Genomic DNA, 18,848 nt, shown 5'->3' with positions numbered 1-18,848 from the left:
TCTGTCTCCGTCAGAGCCACCTCCTTGGCTCTGCCCTCACCCCAACATTCCTTACCTTACCCCTATGAATGAGCATTTTCCAACTCCTTACATCCTCAAAGTGATGTCCATCAGGTTCCATGGCTCGGTCATCGCCACACAAATGATTCCCAACTGTCTTCTCTCCCTTGCCCTCCAGGACCACATTTCCATCCGTCTGCTGGTCAGGCACCTGGAGTTTATCCTCTCACTTTCAATCTGTGTCCTCCCCCACACTTCCCTAGGCCCAGACACTGTGCTTTAGCAATCTGCACACTCTGCGGCCGGCATACTGTTCTGCTGAATCACGTCACGCTTGCAGTTCACTGACGCCCTCAGGCTTTTCCAGGTGACCTGCAGTCCAGCCTTCCCTCCACTTTACACAAGAACCTTTGGGAAAAGCCGCCTGGCACACACCCCCACAGCTACAAAATCACACCTATTTTCATCTTACGCTTTGGCCCAGCGCTCTAGCCTACGCTAGATGCTGCTCCAACCCATTAATTACCCCTCCCACCTTCTGATCTCCCGCAGCCTCCATCTTTCCTCAGTTATGTGATACCTCCAACTCGACACATCCTGGACCCCACCTTCCCATTTCTGTTCGGGGTATCGCCAACACAGTGGACGCTCAGGTTCACAACCTCAGACTGCTTCTTTGACGCTTCCTCTCTCCAATCAACGGCCACGTCCCTGCACACCACCTCTTCTCCATTCATCGAGTCTCAATCCCCTTCAGTTCTTGTGTGTCTCAAAGAGCATCCTAATGGCGTCACTGGATCCACTCTCCGCCCTTTCCAATCCATCTTCCAAAAACTGCCCAAACCCTCTTTCCAAGGCACCCTCCTGCTTAAGTCTTCAATGGCTCCATTCCCCTTTGAGGAGGAAATCAAGCCTGCTTCCCCTGGCATTGAAAGTCCCCTACAACACAGCCCCAGCCGACCTTCCCAGCCCTATTTTGCGCTTTGTCTCAGTCAAAACAGAGCTGCTAGTGGTTGTCCCAACCCAGAATTCCACCTCTGGTCTCCACAACCGCATCCAGGTTATCTGCCCACAACCTCCATGACTCTCTCTGCTTGTCCACGCACCACTCCTGCCATGAAAATGCCCTCTAACCCCCATCCCCTGCCTCTCTACCCCAATCTTCAAAATACCTGTTATAAGGGGTGTTTCATTCCAGAACTTTAACATGTAGATGCTCAGAGAAGTTTTCTGCTTCTAACAAGTCACTATTTATCCATCTTTAAAGTTTTTCCATCAAGAAAGTACCACTTTACTAAGTTATATTTTGTTGTTTGCAAAGAACAATTTTAGTAAAGTAACAACAAAAAAACCCCACTGAACTGTGCATATAATGTGACCAGATCGTCTTGAAAGCATTCCTCTTCACAGGAATTCTTTGCTGTTAACTCTTGGTATGAGAATTCAATATTGCCACAACTACTCCAAAGTTCTTTCGAGTTCATGTGGTTTGGTTTTGTTTTCTGAAAGATGTTTAGGTTTCCATCCAATTCAAAGGATAATAATAGTTCCAAAAAGCAAATGACTTCGGAGATTGCTATAGCTCATACTCACGAAATGGGCAGAAATAATTAAAAGAAAAGAAACTCAATGCTAACAAGGTTATGGAAGAACAGGCACACTTATACATCGATGGTGGAACTGCAAATGTATTATATATACTCTTTTTACACATTAAAAGTTACAAAAGTAATCATATTCTTTGACCAAATGATTCCATCATTGGGAATATACCCAATTATCAAAACCAAAGCACCAACTATCCAAACATTTCAGAGCTGTGCTTTACATAACTGTAAAAATCTGAAAATCTAAATGTCCAGCAATTAGGGAACAGTTAACTTAATGGTGGTACACAATATAGTTGAATACTACAATGTTAACAGCTGAGAAACATAAGCTATATAAAGAAATCTGGAACATTCTTCCCAAATAAGGCAAAGCTGAAAAAAAGGAAAACCAGAAAGAATGGAGCAAACACCAACTAGAACCAAGAGGAAAAGTGAATGAGAAAAGGCAGGCCAAAGAATCCTGCTGAGTAACTGCTGACTGAAAAATTGCTGAAACACTTCGGGAAAGTGATTTGAATGGTTACACTAAGATTTTAGTTGGTTGTATCTTAAGTTCGATGCTAATCTTTTAAGGAAACACTAAAAAAAAAAAAGAAACAGCAGCTCAAACCATTTTTACATTAGCAAAAATATCTTAACAACTTAAACCCATGAAAAGCTATGAACAATGAGGCAACATCCTTCCTAGGTAGTCTGGTAATCAAAGCCAAGCTTAATCTTCCAAGGGACCACTGTAAACTACCAAACCTAGCCACTCAGTGAGAAGGCAAAGTCTGTATGGTACACCTAAGATATCTAAGATATCAGGACAGGGAGGAGGCCTGCCCTTCTTACCACTCACTGCCTGGACGAGACATTAGGCCATCCAGCAGTTATGATGAAGACCCAAACAATACGCTGGACCCACGACAATTCAAGAGACATCAGGAGGGTCTTGAGCTAAGAGAACCATCCTAATGACTTTCGGAAGAAGTCTACAGCAAGGTAAAGAGCAGCCAGGCAGGCCTTATTCTTTCAGTCTGGCCCTAGGAGTGTACTCCACTGCAAGCACCAATCCCCAAATCCAACTGCTTTGCTCCTAGAAATTTTTGTGGAATAGAACTCATCCTTCAGGCGCTTAAGACAAGTCTGGAGCACAACTCCAGTAGAGCAGGGATCTTTCAACTTTTAAAGACCCTGTGGCTCCCCTGTCCCACTAATTCTATTTGTTACTCCAAAAAAGCAAAAACTACCTTACCAGGAGAGGGAAAATAATTAAAGTCAATGAGAAAGCCACAGCAGCAACAAAAATATAGATTACCGAATCCTAAGACCCAGAGCTGAATGATCACTCTTTGCAGAAAATATGATGGTGTACTTAAAGAGCCCTATATTTGACTAAAAATTAATTGAAAAAGTAACTTCAGCCAACTTGCTGGATATAAAATAAACCTGTGTTAAAAATCAGCATTTCTTGGAAGGAATGCTCAACAACTGGGGAATGGCTGGACAAGCTGTGGTGTATGATTCTGATGGAATACTACTACTGTGATACAAGAAATGACAAGCAGGATGATTTCAGAAAAACCTGTAAAGACCTACATGAACTGATGCACAGTGAAGTGACCGGAACCAGGAGGATGTTGTACACAGTAACAGCAATATCGTATTATGAAGAACTGGGAATGACTTATCTTTTCTCAGCAATACACTGATCTAAGACAATCCCAAAGGACCAATGCATACTATCCACCTCCACAGAAAGAAGTGATATTGTTTGAACACAGACTGAAGCAAGCTATTTTTTACTTTCTTTCATTCTTTTTTTTAATACAAAATGACTAACATGGAGATTTTTTACATGATTGCACATATATAACTTATATCACACTGTTTATTGCCCCAAAGGGGGGAGAAGAGAGAGAAGGACAGAATTTGGAACTCAAAACTTAAAAAAAAAAAAAAAGGTTAAAAATTGCTTTAACATGTAATTGGGAAAAAAATATTATTTTTTTCAAAAAAATCAACATTCCTGTTGCTGCCAACAAAATGTAGGAGGAAAAAATAAAAAGGGAAATTCCACTTAAAGCAACCACGGGATGTATAAGACACTTGGAAGTCCCCCTGACAAGACATATAAGAACTACAGAAATACAATTTCAAAACACTGTTTATGGAAATAAGGACCTAAATGACAGGAGAAAGGGTAACTCCTCATGGATCAGCCAAGCCAATATAACAAAAATAACAATACTATTTAAGTTACATATTCAGTGTCATACCACACCACTGAAAGAATATGTTACAGAATGAGAAAAAAGAAATCTGAAGGAACGAAAGTTCAAGACACTCAAAGAAAATAATGAACAAGTAGGAAGGAAGGAAGGGGGCCTCTCCTATAGAGCTGTAATCAAAGATTCCAGCTTCTTGTGAAGGACTTCACCGTTTGAGGCAAACAGCTGGGCTGGGCTGGGCAACGTCTGACCGAAAGGAGCTGGAGACACCACGTCCCTCTATATTCCAAATGAATCCATGAGCTCGATGGACACAGTCCCATCATAAACAAATGAGAGGGCCAAGGAAGAAACTACCTTTCAGATCTATGGATGAGGGGAGGGGGCCTGACCAAGCAAACACTTGAGAGGATCACGGAAGAAAAAAGGAGATACCTTTTATTACATACAATTTAGAAGTGTTTACACAGAAGGGAAACAGTTAAGCGGGGAAAAATCTTTACAGCAAATTTCTCTGGCAAAGGTCACATTTACATATATGGATCTGATTCTCTAACTGATTAATGTCCAAAGGATATGAAAAGTCACATCTCAAGGAAAGAATCCAAGTTATTTATAGCCATGTAAAAAAAAAGTTACCAATCACTAATGATCACAGAGACGCAAACTAAAACAACTTCACATCCATCAGACTGACCAAACTGACAAAGGAAAATGGCAAACGCTGGTGGGGCCTGGAGAAAACAGACACAAGGACATAGTGACAAGAGGTCAGAACAGGTCCAGCCACTCTGGAAAGCAATCTGGAACAGCTCCCCCCCAGCTACTGACCCTATGTCTTTTACCCAGAGGCACCATGACCAGGCTTACAACCCAAAAAGATCAAAGAAAGAGGGGAAGACCCCCCCCCAAACCTCAATGTTATATAATTACAATGAGCAAGAAGAGTTGGGAGCAAAGAGGAAGGCCTGCAGGTGCAGAATGCTGCACACACTATCCTAGTTCAGTGCACACTGAGGTTTTCCACCCTTTTTAAAACATTCTTTGTTACAAGGGGGAGAAGGGATAGATGTGGTCATATAAAAATAAAATGTATAATTTTTCTGAAAGGCAGAACTTTTATAAGTAAGTCTACTTACTTATTTACACAGAATTTTAACAAGTTTGATTATCTAGTTTCAAAAGCAGATTAGAAACTATAAATCAGAAAGGAATGAGAAGAGCCCTGTGGCAATGAGTCTGACAGCAAGAAGAAAGAAACCAACAACATAAAAAGCCTGAGCGTTTGGGGCTGCTTCCTTCAGGGACAAGCATAGGGGAGCCACAGGCCACCCCATGCCCCTAGCCCAGGGCATCTCTCCTTTCAGCCGGGGTGATCACCAAGACTCAGAATGATGCCCCTGCAACATGAGATGGGGTCAAAGTGTTTCCACGGGCATCTCTCCTCCAAGCCTATGCAGCTGCCTTCTCCTGGCAGGGAGGTGACCCCAGCACCTCCCTGAAGAGCACATGCTCTGGCAGGCCCTGACAAACCGGAAAGGGCCCGTCAGGGATGGGCTTGGCCACAGTGATCGCAGGCCCAGCCCAAAGGGGCAGCACCACCCGGCCGGTCACCGGGTCGCTCATTTCTCATGAAAACTCACGTAACCATCTACTAACATGTCTGTGTTCTAATATGGGAGGATGACGGTGGCATCTGGAGCTAGGGATCACAGATCTTTTGAAATATGGAAATGCTACAACCTGAGAAGCCAGGAAGTTTCTATTTGATAAACATGTGCTTTAAAATCATTAACATTTTTAAATGGTATAGCACAATCTAAAACCATGAAGCATAGTGCCTTGCATAAAACAGGTAGTTAAAAAGATGCTTATTGAAATCCACTGGAGAAAAGTAAACTTCAGATCTATGGAATATTCACTTCTGCAGAAGAGCTGATCCATGCGCAAGACAGGCCCACATTTCTCCGGAGAGGGGGAAGTGAGGAGCTGCACCTACCTTCCTTCATTGCAGAAGCAGGGAACTAGGGGTGCGGAATCAAGCATGCACTGGCGGAGGCGACCAAGGCGGGACTCGAGGCAGAAGAGCTCCTTTTCTCCTCGTTAAGCTTGTTCAAAAGCACGGCTTGCTGGGGAGGGAGGGAAGGAAGCAGGGAGATATTCAGAAACGAAGGAGACACACACACAAAAGGCATCCCTCAGTCATCTTTCATCTTAGGTGCCTCAAGGGGCTCCTAAGTCGATACCTTTCGGGGGACACTCCGTGGCTCCTACACTAATTCATAAGGCCACTACTTGGGTAGTTCTGGCAGCTGGAAGGTGACTGGAGAGACTGGAAGCCCCAAGTCCAGCAGGTGAAGAGTGTTTTGGACATCAGAGGCTCCAGAACACTATCCCCACGCCCCAGCTGCTACTTTAAATCCTGCAAAGCACTTCACATCGATTCTCTCCTTTGGGCCTGTGACAGAGGCAAAGTGCCCAGACTAAGAGATCTGTTCCTAGTAAATCCCGGAGGCAGAATTTGAACCCGAGTCTTGCTGACTGCTAGCAGTAGCTGTCCCTCCAGGCCCTCTGCTCTCCTCCATCTAGGTCACTTCACCTGGCCACCTCATCAGCTCCTGTGGATTTAATGGCCACCTCGATGCAGAGGATTCTCCCATCTGTCCTTCCTGCCCCCAACCTCGCTGCTGACCGCCCCCTGCCTTTTAGGCATCTCACGCTGGATGTCTAGTAGACATCTTATACTCAACCACCCCCCCACCCCCCGGTCCCTCCCCTCCACCTTCCCTATGACTGTCAGGAGCATCACCTTGCTCCCAGACCCTCAGACTCCCTACCTAGAAGTCATCCTGAATCCCTCACCATCTCTCACCCCACCCCACCACGTCCAAGCTGTTGCCAAGGCTTGTCAAGGTCACCTCTGCACCATCTCTCCAACACGCCCCCTTCTCTGACACCACCCCACCCCGACGCAGACCCCCATCACCCCAGGCCTGGACTACTGCAGTAGCTGCTGGGGGGGAGGGTCTGCCTAACAATAATAACTACAGCTAACAATTATACAGAACCTACTATGTGCCTTTCTCATTTGATTCTCACAACAATCCTCGGAGGAAAGTGCTATTATTATCATCATCCTCATTTTACAGATGCAGAAATAGAGGCAAACCAGGAGTTGAGGGCCTTGCCAAGGGTCACACAGCTATCAAGTGTCTGAGATGGGATCTAGGTCCAGTGCTCTCTCTCCACTGTGCCACCTACCCCCACCCTCTAAATTTAATAAACTCTCGTGCCTCCCCATGACCTCCAGGATCGAGTACAAATCCTGTGTGGCTTTCATAATCTGTCCCTTCCTTCCTTTCCACCTTCCCCACTCCCCCCATATCTCCCCCTGGTCTTCTGACTATCCCTCCCATCTTCCGGTTACTCCCCCACCCTCACGCCGCCAACACTCTTCCTCCTGGCTTCCTCCAAGTCTCCTCAGCTAAAGTCCTATTTTCCTGGGCCTCCTTCTCTCTGAGACCAGCCCAGAGTATCCTCTCTATATCTTGGTTTGGGGCAGCCAGGTGGTGCCACAGTGCCTGCAGTCAGGAAGACCTGAGTTCAAATCTAGCCTCAGACACTCACTAGCTGTGTGACCCTGGGCAAGTCACTTCATCCTGTTTGCCTCAGCTCCTCATCTGTCAAATGAGCTGGAGAAGGCAATGGCAAACCAGTGCTAAGAAAACGCCAAATGGGGTCATGAGTAGTTGGACACGACTGAACAACAAAAAGCCTCCATTTTATAGGTGAAGAAACTGAGGCCAAAATAGATTAAGTGACTTGACCAGGGTTGTAGTAAGGGTCAGAGCAGGACAAAGAATTGAGGCCAGGCTTCCACCACTCAAGACTATAGGACTTCCTGCGTGACACCACACCACCTCTCACCCCTGACACTGCTGGGACAAATGGAAAAGCTCTGGATCAGCTGCATGCCAGGAAGGGGGAAGGGGCCACGGGACCCTCTTTTTTCCTTCAGTAGCCAGTGGCAAAGTGGATAAACCTGGAATCAGGGTCACGAAGAGTCAGTTAGACATGTCTGAAAAAACAAGCGAACAACAGTATCTTGTGTGCACGTCATCTCCCCCATCAGACAGTGAGCTGTGAGCTCCTCGAGGGCAGGACTGCCTTTTCTCTTTGTATCCCCAGAGCTCAGCACAGTGCCTGGCACACAGTAGGCACTTCCTAAATTCCGCTAGCTGACCAACTTAAGTAGAATCAAATCTCATTAATTCAAGCAAAACTGAGAACACAAGCATTACCAAAAAGACAAGCTTCCAGGCCAATCCAAGAGGCATTTTTAAACTGTCTCCTTTGTACAAGTGCTAAGCACAGGAGACACAAAGATAGAGGGAAAAACTAGGCCCTGCCTTCGAGGCACTTCTGGTGTGGAGCCAAGATAGCAACTTCTAAACACACACATACACACACTCTCTCTCTCTCTCCCTCTCTCTCTCTCTGTCTCTGTCTCTCTCTCTGTCTCTCTCTCTCTCTCTCTCCCCCTTTCTCTCTCTCTCTCTCTCTCCCCTCTCTCTCTCTCCCCCTTTCTCTCTCTTCCCCCCTTTCTCTCTTTCTCTCTCTCTCCCTCTCTCTCCCCCTTTCTCTCTCTCTCCCTCTCTCCCCCTTTCTCTCTCTCTCCCTCTCTCTCCTCCTCTCTCTCTCTCTCTCCCTCTCTGTCTCTCTCTCTCTCTCCCCTTTCTCTCTCTCTCCCTCTCTCTCCTCCCCCCCCCCCCCTCTCTCTCTCTCTCTCTCTCTCTCTCTCTCTCTCCCTCCCTCTTTCTCCCCCCCCCATTCGAGGAGTGGGAGAATATAAACAAGAGAATTGATCATCAGAAAGTTTCCCACCAGAGGCAGCAGATGAGCCCTGTTCTCTAGGAGAGGAGAGTTTTTATGAGGTGGAGGTGAAAGGGACAGCTTGGTTTAGGCCTGGGGACCGTCCTGGGTACAAAGGTACCAGAGAAAGGGTGCCAAGTTCACAGCAGCCTGGCTGCTAGAGAAGAGGCAGTGTATACAGCACTTTAAAGGTCACGTGAGGAGTGTCCTGCACATCCTTGAGTTCCAAAGGAGTCACTGAGGTTTCTTGAGCAGGAATGTTTTGTGGTCAACCTGAACCTCGTTCTGGCAGCTGGAAGGTGACTGGAGAGACTGGAAGCCCCAAGTCCAGCAGGTGAAGAGTGTTTTGGACATCAAATTGACAAGACTCAGCAAGTGATTGCTTGGGGGGGAAAGCATGGCTGTAGATGATGGCGGAGGCCTTGGACCTGGAGTGGTGGGAAGGGGACAGGTTTGGAGGAGGGATGGGATGACCCTTCAAAGAAGATGCCTCCAGGACATCTGAGCACTGAAGTCTAGCAGACAGTTCATGCGAGAGACAGATCAGGGTGTACATCTGGGAGTCATCTGCAGAGAAAACCAAACCCAAGGTAGCTCGTGAGGTCACTAAGAGGACAGGGCGAGGGAGGAAGAGGAGAAGGCACATTCAATGAGGCAGCAAAAGACTGAGAAGGAAATGTCAGGTTGGTTCTGAAAAGCCAGGGAGGAGAGAAAAGCATCCAGGAGGGAGGATGCCAGTGTCAGACATCATGAGATCTTCTGTCTGTCAACAAACACTGGTTTAAAAAGGGCTAATATGTGCCACATTCTGTGTTAAGTCCAAGAGCTAGAGATACAAAAACATGGTCTATGCCCTCAAGGAGATTACATTCTAAGAAGGGAGACAACATGAAAATAACCATGCACACAGAAGATACACACAATGGAAGGCATACGGCAAGGACAGGGAAAGGCCTCCAGTATGAGGCAAGAGGGGAGGCCTTTAAAACTGTCTCTTGGATTGGGTTGGCAACAGTCTTTCCTTGTATTTTAATTCAGTTACTTTACTTCTGCTTGTTATCAATTTCGTTTGGAGGAAACCAAGAAAGCTAGGCTTACCTGAGAAGGGAGAACAAACTGACCTGGAGGACCCCCTGTGCAAGGCAGAGACACAGGGGGGAACAGGAAAGATGGGCTGGACAATGCTCCAAGACCAGAGGACAAGGAGGGAGGTCAAGTGTCCAAAGACTGGAAAAGCAGGAGAGTCCCAGGCTGTGAAAGCTTTTATAGGTCAAGGAATAGGGAGCCACTGAGGTTTACAGGGTTTTGTGAGAAATCCCTCTGGCAACAGAATGGAGAATTGAGTAAAGGAGGGAAAAATGTGAGGCGGGCAGGGAGACCGACCGAAGGCAGCAGCACAACTCTCTGGTCTTGGGACCCTTTACCCTCTTAAAAATGATGGAAGACTCCCAGAGCGCTCTGTTGTGAGCTGTATAAACGTCTTCATGTTACTGTGAAAACAGTATGACTTCTTGGCTCCCTGCAGGTGTGTAAGGACTCCATTTTGAGCAGGGAGTACAAAGTGCTGAGTGCCTCACCCAGGTAGGGGTGGATGAGTGCAGAGACCGGGGGGGGGGGGGCGCCGCCGCGATGAAGGTGGAAGTGAGTGGAGGGCCTGTAAGAAAGAAGCTAAGCGCTAGGGGAGAGTCGAGTTAGGAAGATGGATGGGTTCATGGGTTCGAGGGAAGGACAATGAGTGGTTTTGGACCTGCTGAGGTTGAGATGCCTCCCCAACATCTGGTAGAAGATGCCCAAAAGGCAGCTGGTAGTGCAGGGGCGTTCAGGAGAGGGGTGAGCTCTGGGAATCACTGGGGCAGAAGAGAGAGCTGAAGGGGAGATCACCAACCAAGATAATACAGAGGAAAAAGAGAAGATGGGGAGTCTGGCGGGCATGGCTTGGAGGAAGATCCAGCAAAGGAGAATGAGCAGGAGCAGGCAGGCAGGGAGAAGGAGCGTCCAAGACAACTAGGATGAGGAGACCACCAGGGACTCTGCAGAGAGAACAGAGTATCACCCTAACACCCAGGAGGGGATGGCTGATGGCAGGGCTGCACAGGTCAATGAGGACCACAGACCCACAACCTGAGAGGGGTCACGAGACACAAGGGGTGGAGAGATGAGTAAGGAGGAAATAAAGACCCATAAAATGAGGATGAGAGGGAACAAAACTGTGGCCTGAGGGGATGGCAGGGTCAAGTGAAGGCCCTTTCAGGAGATCAGAGGCCTGGACACACTCATCAGCACTTTGTTCAAAGGAAAGAGTGAAAATCAAATCCCCCCTCGTAAACATGGAAAGAAATAGATGCTAATATGTCAGGAAAGGGGCCTGCCTTCAGAGAAAGGACAGGGATGGGGAAGGGGAGGAGCCAGGTGCTGAGCTAAGGGCTTTACTCACGTTAGCTCATGTGATCCTCATGACAACCTTGGGAGATAGGTGCAATTATTATCCCCATTTTACAGCTGAGGAAACTGAGGCAGGCAGGTTCAACGTGAACTCAGGTCTTACTGACTCCAGGCCTAGCAGGCTACCCACTGTGCCCTCGACCTGGACTAGCACCGAACCTTTGATCTCAATGACAGAGAAATTCCCAGGTCAGGAAAGTCCTGCTACCAGTACAGCTTGGCACCATTCTGACAACAACCCCTTTCGGTGTCTAATGAAGTCAGTATTTCTTAAAGGTATAAATAAAATGCACAGAATTACAATGGGAACCAATTCTGTTGGAATAAAAATGACATCATTTTCCTCCTTTCGGTTCACAACCCCATTTTAGTGTCTTGCCCAACCTCCCAGAGCCAGTAAGAGGCAGGACTCAAATCCAGGCCTACCTGTCTACACCACACTGTCTAACTTGTATTAAGCACATTGATTTCTATACAAAAGAAAGCTTTAATAAAGCGGCTTAAAAACCACTCTCATGTTGGTTTACTCTCCACAGTCTCAAGTTTTACACTAGCTCTTGTCTTCCTGAATACAAAGTTTCACTTCAGTCCGCCTATCATCATCACTTCCCAGAGTCTGGATCTTAGAGATGAACTCAGGTGGAGCCATGCATTAGATAGAGCAAGGCCCAGAAGATCAGAGTTCAAATCCTGTCTCAGCCGCTTACTAGCGTGACCCCGGGCAAGTCATTTCACCTGTCTGGCTGTTTTCTCATCTTTAAAATGGAAATAATAGCAACTGTCTCACAAGATTGTTGTGAGGATCAAACAAGATAATCGTTGTGAAAAGCTTTTACGTTACTAGCTAGCTATTAAGGTGATGAGATTTTAATTCTATTTTCTCGTTTATTCTAGCCCAGGAGAAGTGCAGAGAAAAGCTCTCTAAATCTTAAGAACTGCTACTTTTTCCCAGAAGGTGTGACCAGGTAGGTGAGGGACAGAAATGTCCAGCTCACTCTGGGCTCCACATCCTTCTGAAAAGGTAGCAATTTGGTCCATTCCCAGCATGCAAGGGGGGGCAGAAACAAAAAAGCTGCAGAGTCACCTTCGTCGAGTCATTTTACTATTGAGTTTGGTCCAGGTTTCACGATTGGAGGAAGTGTGGCAAAACGGACCAGGGGCTGAGTGCAGCATCATGGCCTTGGGCTCAGCAGCCCCTGCTTCGGACCCTTATCTAGGGCTCAGCTTCCAAGGCTGGTGATCTCTCTAAGGTCCCCCCAAATTCCAAAATCCTACAAGGAGTTCCCAGATCCAACCTTCAAGTACAAGGCATCACAAAGAAACAGAAAAGGTACCCTGGGCTCCCTGCAGTATTGGAAACGAACCATCAGCTATTTAGAGGAAAATACAAGTCTTACCGGGTACTTTCAAAGTACAAGTGGTTGTAATCCAAAGACCTTAGTGGCCAGCAAATAAACAACAGCTAGATGTCCTCATGGATTTCTCTGGGGTGCCCTGTGCCCAAACAAGTCAGGGCTTTGCTGCAATTGAGGGACTAAGGCCTGCTCTAAGAGTTTACAACTTCAGATACAGTATGTCCCCAAAAAGTTTGTGACAACCAACTATTTCCTCAACTTCTCCCTACATATCACAACTAATGACAGCAGTAAGGTTGAGCATGTGTTAAGACCTGAATAAAAGAACAAAATTAAGTCCTAGACCATTCTGTAAGCCACACCTATGACTTTTTAAATACTTAAGAATTTTTACAGACATAGAACTAGCGAGGCCAGAACTTTCAGATTCCTACTAACAATTTTTTTTACAATATTAATAGATCAGATTTAATGTTCAAGGACCATTTGATATAGTCAAAAGTGATTTAAATAAATCACTAAGTGGGTAAGCATATGCTTGATGGCTAGACACGACTGGAGCAAAAAGAACTGATCTTGGAACGAAGACGCTGGGGAACCTTCCCCACTGCGTACTAAACTTCAGCTAGATCAAGAGCCGAGCCCCTGGGGCAGCTAGGTGGTGCAGTGGATACAGCACTGGCCCTGAACGCAGCAGGACCTGAGTTCAAATCTGGCCTCAGACACAGAAGACATAACTAGCTGTGTGACCTTGGGCAAGTCACTTAACCCCATTGCCTAAGCCAAAAAAAAAAAGAAAAAGGAAGAAAAAATCTAATCAGGGACAGGAAATCAACATTCAGAAAGACAGGCGAGGCAGCTGGAATTGGGTTTCTTAACTCCACTTACTTTTCATCAACCTCCTCACCACCCTCCATAAACAACAAGGCAACTCAGCTGCCCAAGCATCACAGGTCAACTCCAGCAAATTCCCCATAAATCCCAGTGCTGTGTGAACCAGCAAACAGCAGCACCACCCACATCATCCCGTCCAAACCCGAGAAGACACTTCATTAAGAACAGCAGCATCTCAGCACTCTGGTGGCAAAGAAAAAGCCAAATACCAGCTGTGAATGGGCTGAAAAGGGAAATATATAAAATCTCAGGTCCATGACCAACAGAAAAGCAGCCAAAAACAAGTCTATACCAAACAAGCATAGAAGAAAATGAAAAAGAAAAAAAAAATCACAGCATCTGGGGAGATTGACTCCATGCTCCTCCCCCTTCCCAAACCTTTCTCAAGCCTGCCTTCCCATGGCCTCTCCGATAAAATACACACTCCTATGGCGTGGCCTTCGAGCCCCTCCACTATCTGGAGCCAACCTGCTCCTGCTCCTCCAGCTCTGCTCCATGTCACTGCCCACTGTAGGCCAAGGTGACCACTAGCTGCTTCCCCAGTGACATGCCACTCACTCCTAGCACCTTCCCATGCCCATTAACTCTAAATTACCCCGGATGGATCCTGTGAGCTCCTTTGGAACAAACGGGGCCTTCTATTTTTTTTGTATGCCCAGTGCTTAGCAGGGTCTGGCATACACTAGGTGAATCAATTAATAAACATTTGCAAAGCGCTTACTAGGTGCCAGGCATTGGGAATACAAAAGAGGCAAAAGATCTTGTCCTTAAGAGGCTCACCACTTAATGGGGGAGACAAGAAGCAAATAAATACATAAAACTACAGCCAAAACAAAAAGGGGGTAGGAAGCCTTCCTGCAGGAGGTGGGATTTTACTTGGGCCTTAAAGGAAGCCAGGGAGGTCAGTAAGCAGAGAGGAGGAGGAAAGGCCTTCCAAAGAGCCAGGAAAGTGTCTGGAGCTGGACGATGGAGGGTCTTGTACGTGGAACAACCAGGAGGCCGGCCCAGGGTCACTGGATCAAGAATACTTGCCAGGGAGTAAAGGTGGGAGGGGGCCAGGTGAGGAAACACTCTGAATGCCAAGCAAAGGATTCACTGTCTGATCCTGGAGGTCAGAGGGAGCCAATGAAGTTCCCCGAGCAGGAGGCTGACGAGATCACTTCAGGGGCTAATGGCAAATGGACTGGAGTGGGGAGAGACTTGAGGCAGACACGCCCCCCCCAGCAGCCACCGCCACCATCCAGGGGTGAGGTGAGGAGGGCCTGCACACAGTAGGTGCTCAACAAATGCTTGCTGGCTGCTCCTCGGGCCTGGAGTGCCTCGGTCCCTCATTATCGACTCCTTTCAGAATCCTCGGGTTGGGCACCTCCTCCTCCAGGAAGCCTCCTTAATCCCTTCCGACTGAAAGCAGTCCTCCCTCCTCAATCTCCCTGAAGCACCGTACCTGCACCTCTCCTTTGCCCCCAGGGCATCCTCACCCAGAGATGGGATGAAATGCCTGCACTCTAGGCAGCCAGTCGGCACAGGGGAGAGTGCCGGACACAAGAGTCGGGAAGGCCTAAGTTCAAATCCAGTCGCACACACTTACCAGGGACCCTGGGCAAGTCACTTAACATCAACCAGTCTCACTCAGTTTCCTCATGTGTAAAATGGGGATTAAAAGTAAGTCCTGCCTCCCAGGGTGGTTGGGAAGACAAAATGAGATCTGTGTGATACACAGTCCGTGCACCTTAGAGAGCTCTATAAATGTTAGTCACTCATTATCACCACCTCGTATTACATTTATCTGCGTACATCTTGTGTCTTTCCCCACCCTGGTACATGGACTGACAGGGCAGATTCATGCTTAAATTTCCATCTCCTCCACCACGAGCACTTCCTGTCTGTAGACTGAATCCAGACATGGCTTGTCTCTTCATCCTTTTCAAGTGACCATCCCGTCTCTTCTCTGCCCACCGAAGCACCCACTTCTCATTCCTGGCAAGTTTCCCCACATCACTCCCTCCCTCTACACACATCCACAGCTTCCTGACAACAGAGAATGTCATCCCATCTTCGCTTGTCCCCACACCGGTGCTTAAGTGAAGTGTCTGCTGAAGTACACAGAGTCAAAACCTGCCTTTCTGCACCTTCCAGAACACCGGGAATTGAAGCAAACCGGCTTGGGAGATGCCTCTGTACGCCTTCCCAAGTCTCCTGAGCTACAGCCGCACGCAGGGCTTAGAAACAACACGGCCCGATGCCTCATCTCGGCTACTCTTCGACGCGGGAAGAGCAGCACAGCCCCTGGGAGCCAGCTCCATCAATGCAGGGAGGCGAGCGGCCAAGCGAACCAAGCTCTCTGGACCCCCCCTCAGCCAAGAGGGGGAAGAAATTTCCTAACTATCACAGCAGAGGGGCTTCCTCCGGGACAGGTTCTCCCTTCCTGGCCCCTTTCTGGGGACACAACAGAGGAGGAGATGCCCGCTCAGAGAACAGTGGGGCTCCCTTTCAACGGAGGCCATGGGACAGGCATGACTTCTCTGAAAGGGCTGCTGGGAAGAATGAAAACGGCTCAGCCCAGTGCCAGGCACCGGGCAGGGAGTGTGTAAAGCTCGATCCCTTCCCTGTTACTCAGGCCCAACACCCAATCCGTGCTCTGTGGGCTCCATCCAAGCCCTTCCTTTACGACCCCAGAGGGCTAAGTCATAAAACAGAGGCCTGGCATCACAAGGCTGACTCAACTCCAGTCTTCTTGCCCATTAAGGCCACCCTGAGTGCCGGGCCCTCTAACGTCCCCCCAGACGTCAGGGGACAGAAACAGAGGCGACGCTTGGGAAGGACAAGGAGAGCGGGTCACCGCTTACAGCCAAGGCCGCGGGGCAGAGTCTAGCTTCCCGCTTTTCTACGCGGAAGGTGCAAGAAGCCTCAAGGTGCTGCCTGGCCAAGGGGGCCTCCCACCCTGAAGGCGCCGTCCACACACACCCATACCGCAGACGCAGGCAGCCACCGGGGGAGGCCCCCAGCCCAGCACCTGGCGGGCGCTAGCAGTCACCCTTCCCGAACTCTGTCCACTCGGGCAGTGAGCAGGGCAGCTGAGAGGTGCAGGCACCGAGCACCCCAGAAATGGCCCCTCTGACCTCGGAGAGCAGCCGGGCCACAGGAGCTCCCGCAGACACGGTCCGGTGCTGAGCGCTGACCGCCGGCCGGCCGGCCAGCCAGACTGACGCTGGAGAGCCACAAGCGGGCCTTTCCTTAGTTCGCTTAAACATTTCCCAGTGACACCCCCAGGGCCTACCCGGGGAGGGGGCCGTGCGGACAGACCCCCCCCCAGGCACAGGGGCGGAGGGCGGCCTGCGCTCCTCCCCCGGGAGGTCCCTGTCCACTCTCTGGCCCGCCGTGGGTCGAGGGATCCCTTTGACCACCTCAGCGGGGCGCGGGGAGACCCGAGTTCCACTCCCGCCTCCCAGCGTGCCTCTCAGCCTCAGTTTCCCCCTCTGTAAGCACGGGGCAGTGGGAAGTGGCCCCGCCCCCCCGACCCAGCCCCGGGAGGAAGCGTCCACACGGGGGCGGGGGGCGGGGGCGGGGCCGCAGCCAAGGGGGACTTGCCCCCCCCACCCCGGTCCGGGTCCGAGGAGGACGCGCCGGACCAGCCCAGGCCCCGCCGTGCGGAGCCCCGGCCGTGAGATATCACCGAGACTGACCAGCCCGAGGGCCCCCGGCTCCGCCGCGATGACGGCGGCACCGTCCGGCCCGGCCTCCCGCTCCTCCCGCTCCCCGCTCCGGGCCCGGCCCGGCCCGGCCCGGCCTCCGGGGCTGTCGCCCGCCCGGCCTGACTGACGGGGCGGCCCCGGCGGCGGCGGGTCCCGCGCCCTCCCGCCCCCGCCCTGACCCGGCCTGGCCCCGCCGCGCGCGCCCCGGCCCGCCCGCCCGCCCGCTCACCCGGCCCCGCCGCTGGCTGCGCTCAGGCGCGAAGCGCGCTCCCCGACACCATCCGCGAAGCGCCCAAAATGGCGGAGTCCCCAGCCAGCAGTCCTGCAGCTCCCCCCACTTGCCTTCCGCCCGCCCCCGGGGGGCTTTGGCCCAATCGCCGCTCCGGGGCCGCCCCCAGCCTCGCGCGCATTGGAAGGAATCTCCCACTCCTAGTTCCTATTGGGTCTTCCGGAGGTTCCAGAGACCTCGCGACCATTGGGCAAGAGAGTCCGTCAATCAAGCGCTCGGAGCGCATTCTTTTCCTAGGGACTTGACGGATCCGGAAGCTCCGGCCGCTGGGGTCGGGAAGCAGCGAATGAGAAGTAGGAAGAAGACTCTCAAGTTCCCCTTCCGCCTTAGCAACAGCGAAGCCCCAACTTGACAGACGGGAAAAGTACCCAATCGTTTGGACGCTGCTTTTTAAAACTAAATCGAGCCTGGCCAATCCCGGCAGCCAAGTGGGGTGCCCAGGGCAGCCAATGGGGGCCTGGTGATGGGGGCGGAGGCGGGCGGGCCTCGGAAAACCACGCGGGGGGGGGGGGCGGGCTCCCACCGCGATGACGTGATCCTAATGTGTGTAATCGCGCAAAGCTATTTACCGACGTGGGGAATTAGCTCAAATGGTAGAGCGCTCGCTTAGCATGCGAGAGGTAGCGGGATCGATGCCCGCATTCTCCAGCTTTGCTTTTAGCTGCCTCATCCTCCCCTGCCTTTACAGCAGGGAAACTGAGGTCTGAGGCGGTGGGTTGGCGTGCCCACGTTGCTCCCCATTTCCCCTTTTACCGAGCTTCTGGGCCCCAGTGGTGCTCTGTGAAGGGCAGACCCACTTTACCCAAGCAGAAACAGAGGTCCAGAGGGGTCAGGAGCACAGCCCGAGGCTTACCCGGGTGGGATAACTCAGTACGCAGGCGCGGGGCGCTGTTGGGGTGGGGGGAGGGGCAGGGCCGGAGGAGCAGAGTTCGAATGTGCCCCTAGGCTCTGTGAGCCCCAGGGACAAGCTGCGAAGTGGGAGAGGCATGGGGGGCAGGAGGAGAGGGAAGCCGATGGATTAATTGACCAACAACTGGCATCAAATTGGGACTGGTACCGGCCACGTGTTTTGTGGTCAGTCAGTCAGTCAACAAACCTGGAAGAAACGCCTTACTGTGTGCCACGCCCAAATACAACGGCCTGCCCTTGAAGGGCTTACACTCTAATGGGGAAAGGAGAGTGGAGGGACCCCTCCCTAGAATGGGGGTCTGGGAGGAGGAGAAGCAGTAATAGGTAGGGGCGGGGGTCTTCTGGAGGAGTTCCCTTGTACGTTTATGGAGCGCCTAATGTGTACCAGGCCCTGTGCTAAGTCTCACCACAACCCTGGGCAGGAGGTACTAGTATTACCCCCATTTTACAGTTGAAGGAACTGAGGCAAGTTCCTGAGCAGTATTTGAATTCAGGTCTTCCTGATTCCAAGTGGATTTGGGCAGCTAGGTGGCGCCAGAATGCACAGAGTGCTGGGCCTGGAGTCACGAAGA

The 18,848-nt window shown here is 50.2% G+C and overlaps 1 protein-coding gene and 1 non-coding gene across 12 annotated transcripts in view; one reads left to right on the top strand and one right to left on the bottom strand.

Annotated features, from left to right (window-relative positions):
• PPP6R3 (protein phosphatase 6 regulatory subunit 3) overlaps positions 1-17,416 on the bottom strand; it is a 102,208-nt gene extending 84,792 nt beyond the window's left edge. For 9 of the 11 annotated variants that reach the window (XM_020967934.2, XM_020967933.2, XM_020967936.2 and 6 more), the window contains exons 1-2: positions 17,308-17,416; positions 5,823-5,952 (exon numbers count right to left, since the gene is read on the bottom strand). The gene's annotated coding sequence lies outside the window, so the exon portion shown is untranslated. The remainder of the gene's footprint in view (positions 1-5,822; positions 5,953-17,307) is intronic. The other 2 variants (XM_020967939.2, XM_020967935.2) reach the window with 2 other exon arrangements.
• Positions 17,417-17,942: 526 nt separating this feature from the next.
• On the top strand, positions 17,943-18,015 carry TRNAA-AGC (transfer RNA alanine (anticodon AGC)). Its single transcript has one exon. It is a non-coding gene; the product is annotated as a tRNA-Ala (tRNA).
• Positions 18,016-18,848: the final 833 nt, after the last annotated feature.

Source organism: Phascolarctos cinereus, unplaced genomic scaffold (assembly GCF_003287225.1).
Source record: "Phascolarctos cinereus isolate Bilbo 61053 unplaced genomic scaffold, phaCin_HiC Scaffold_9;HRSCAF=440, whole genome shotgun sequence".
Taxonomy (NCBI): Eukaryota; Metazoa; Chordata; class Mammalia; order Diprotodontia; family Phascolarctidae; genus Phascolarctos; species Phascolarctos cinereus.
This window is presented reverse-complemented; position numbering and strand designations above follow the sequence as displayed.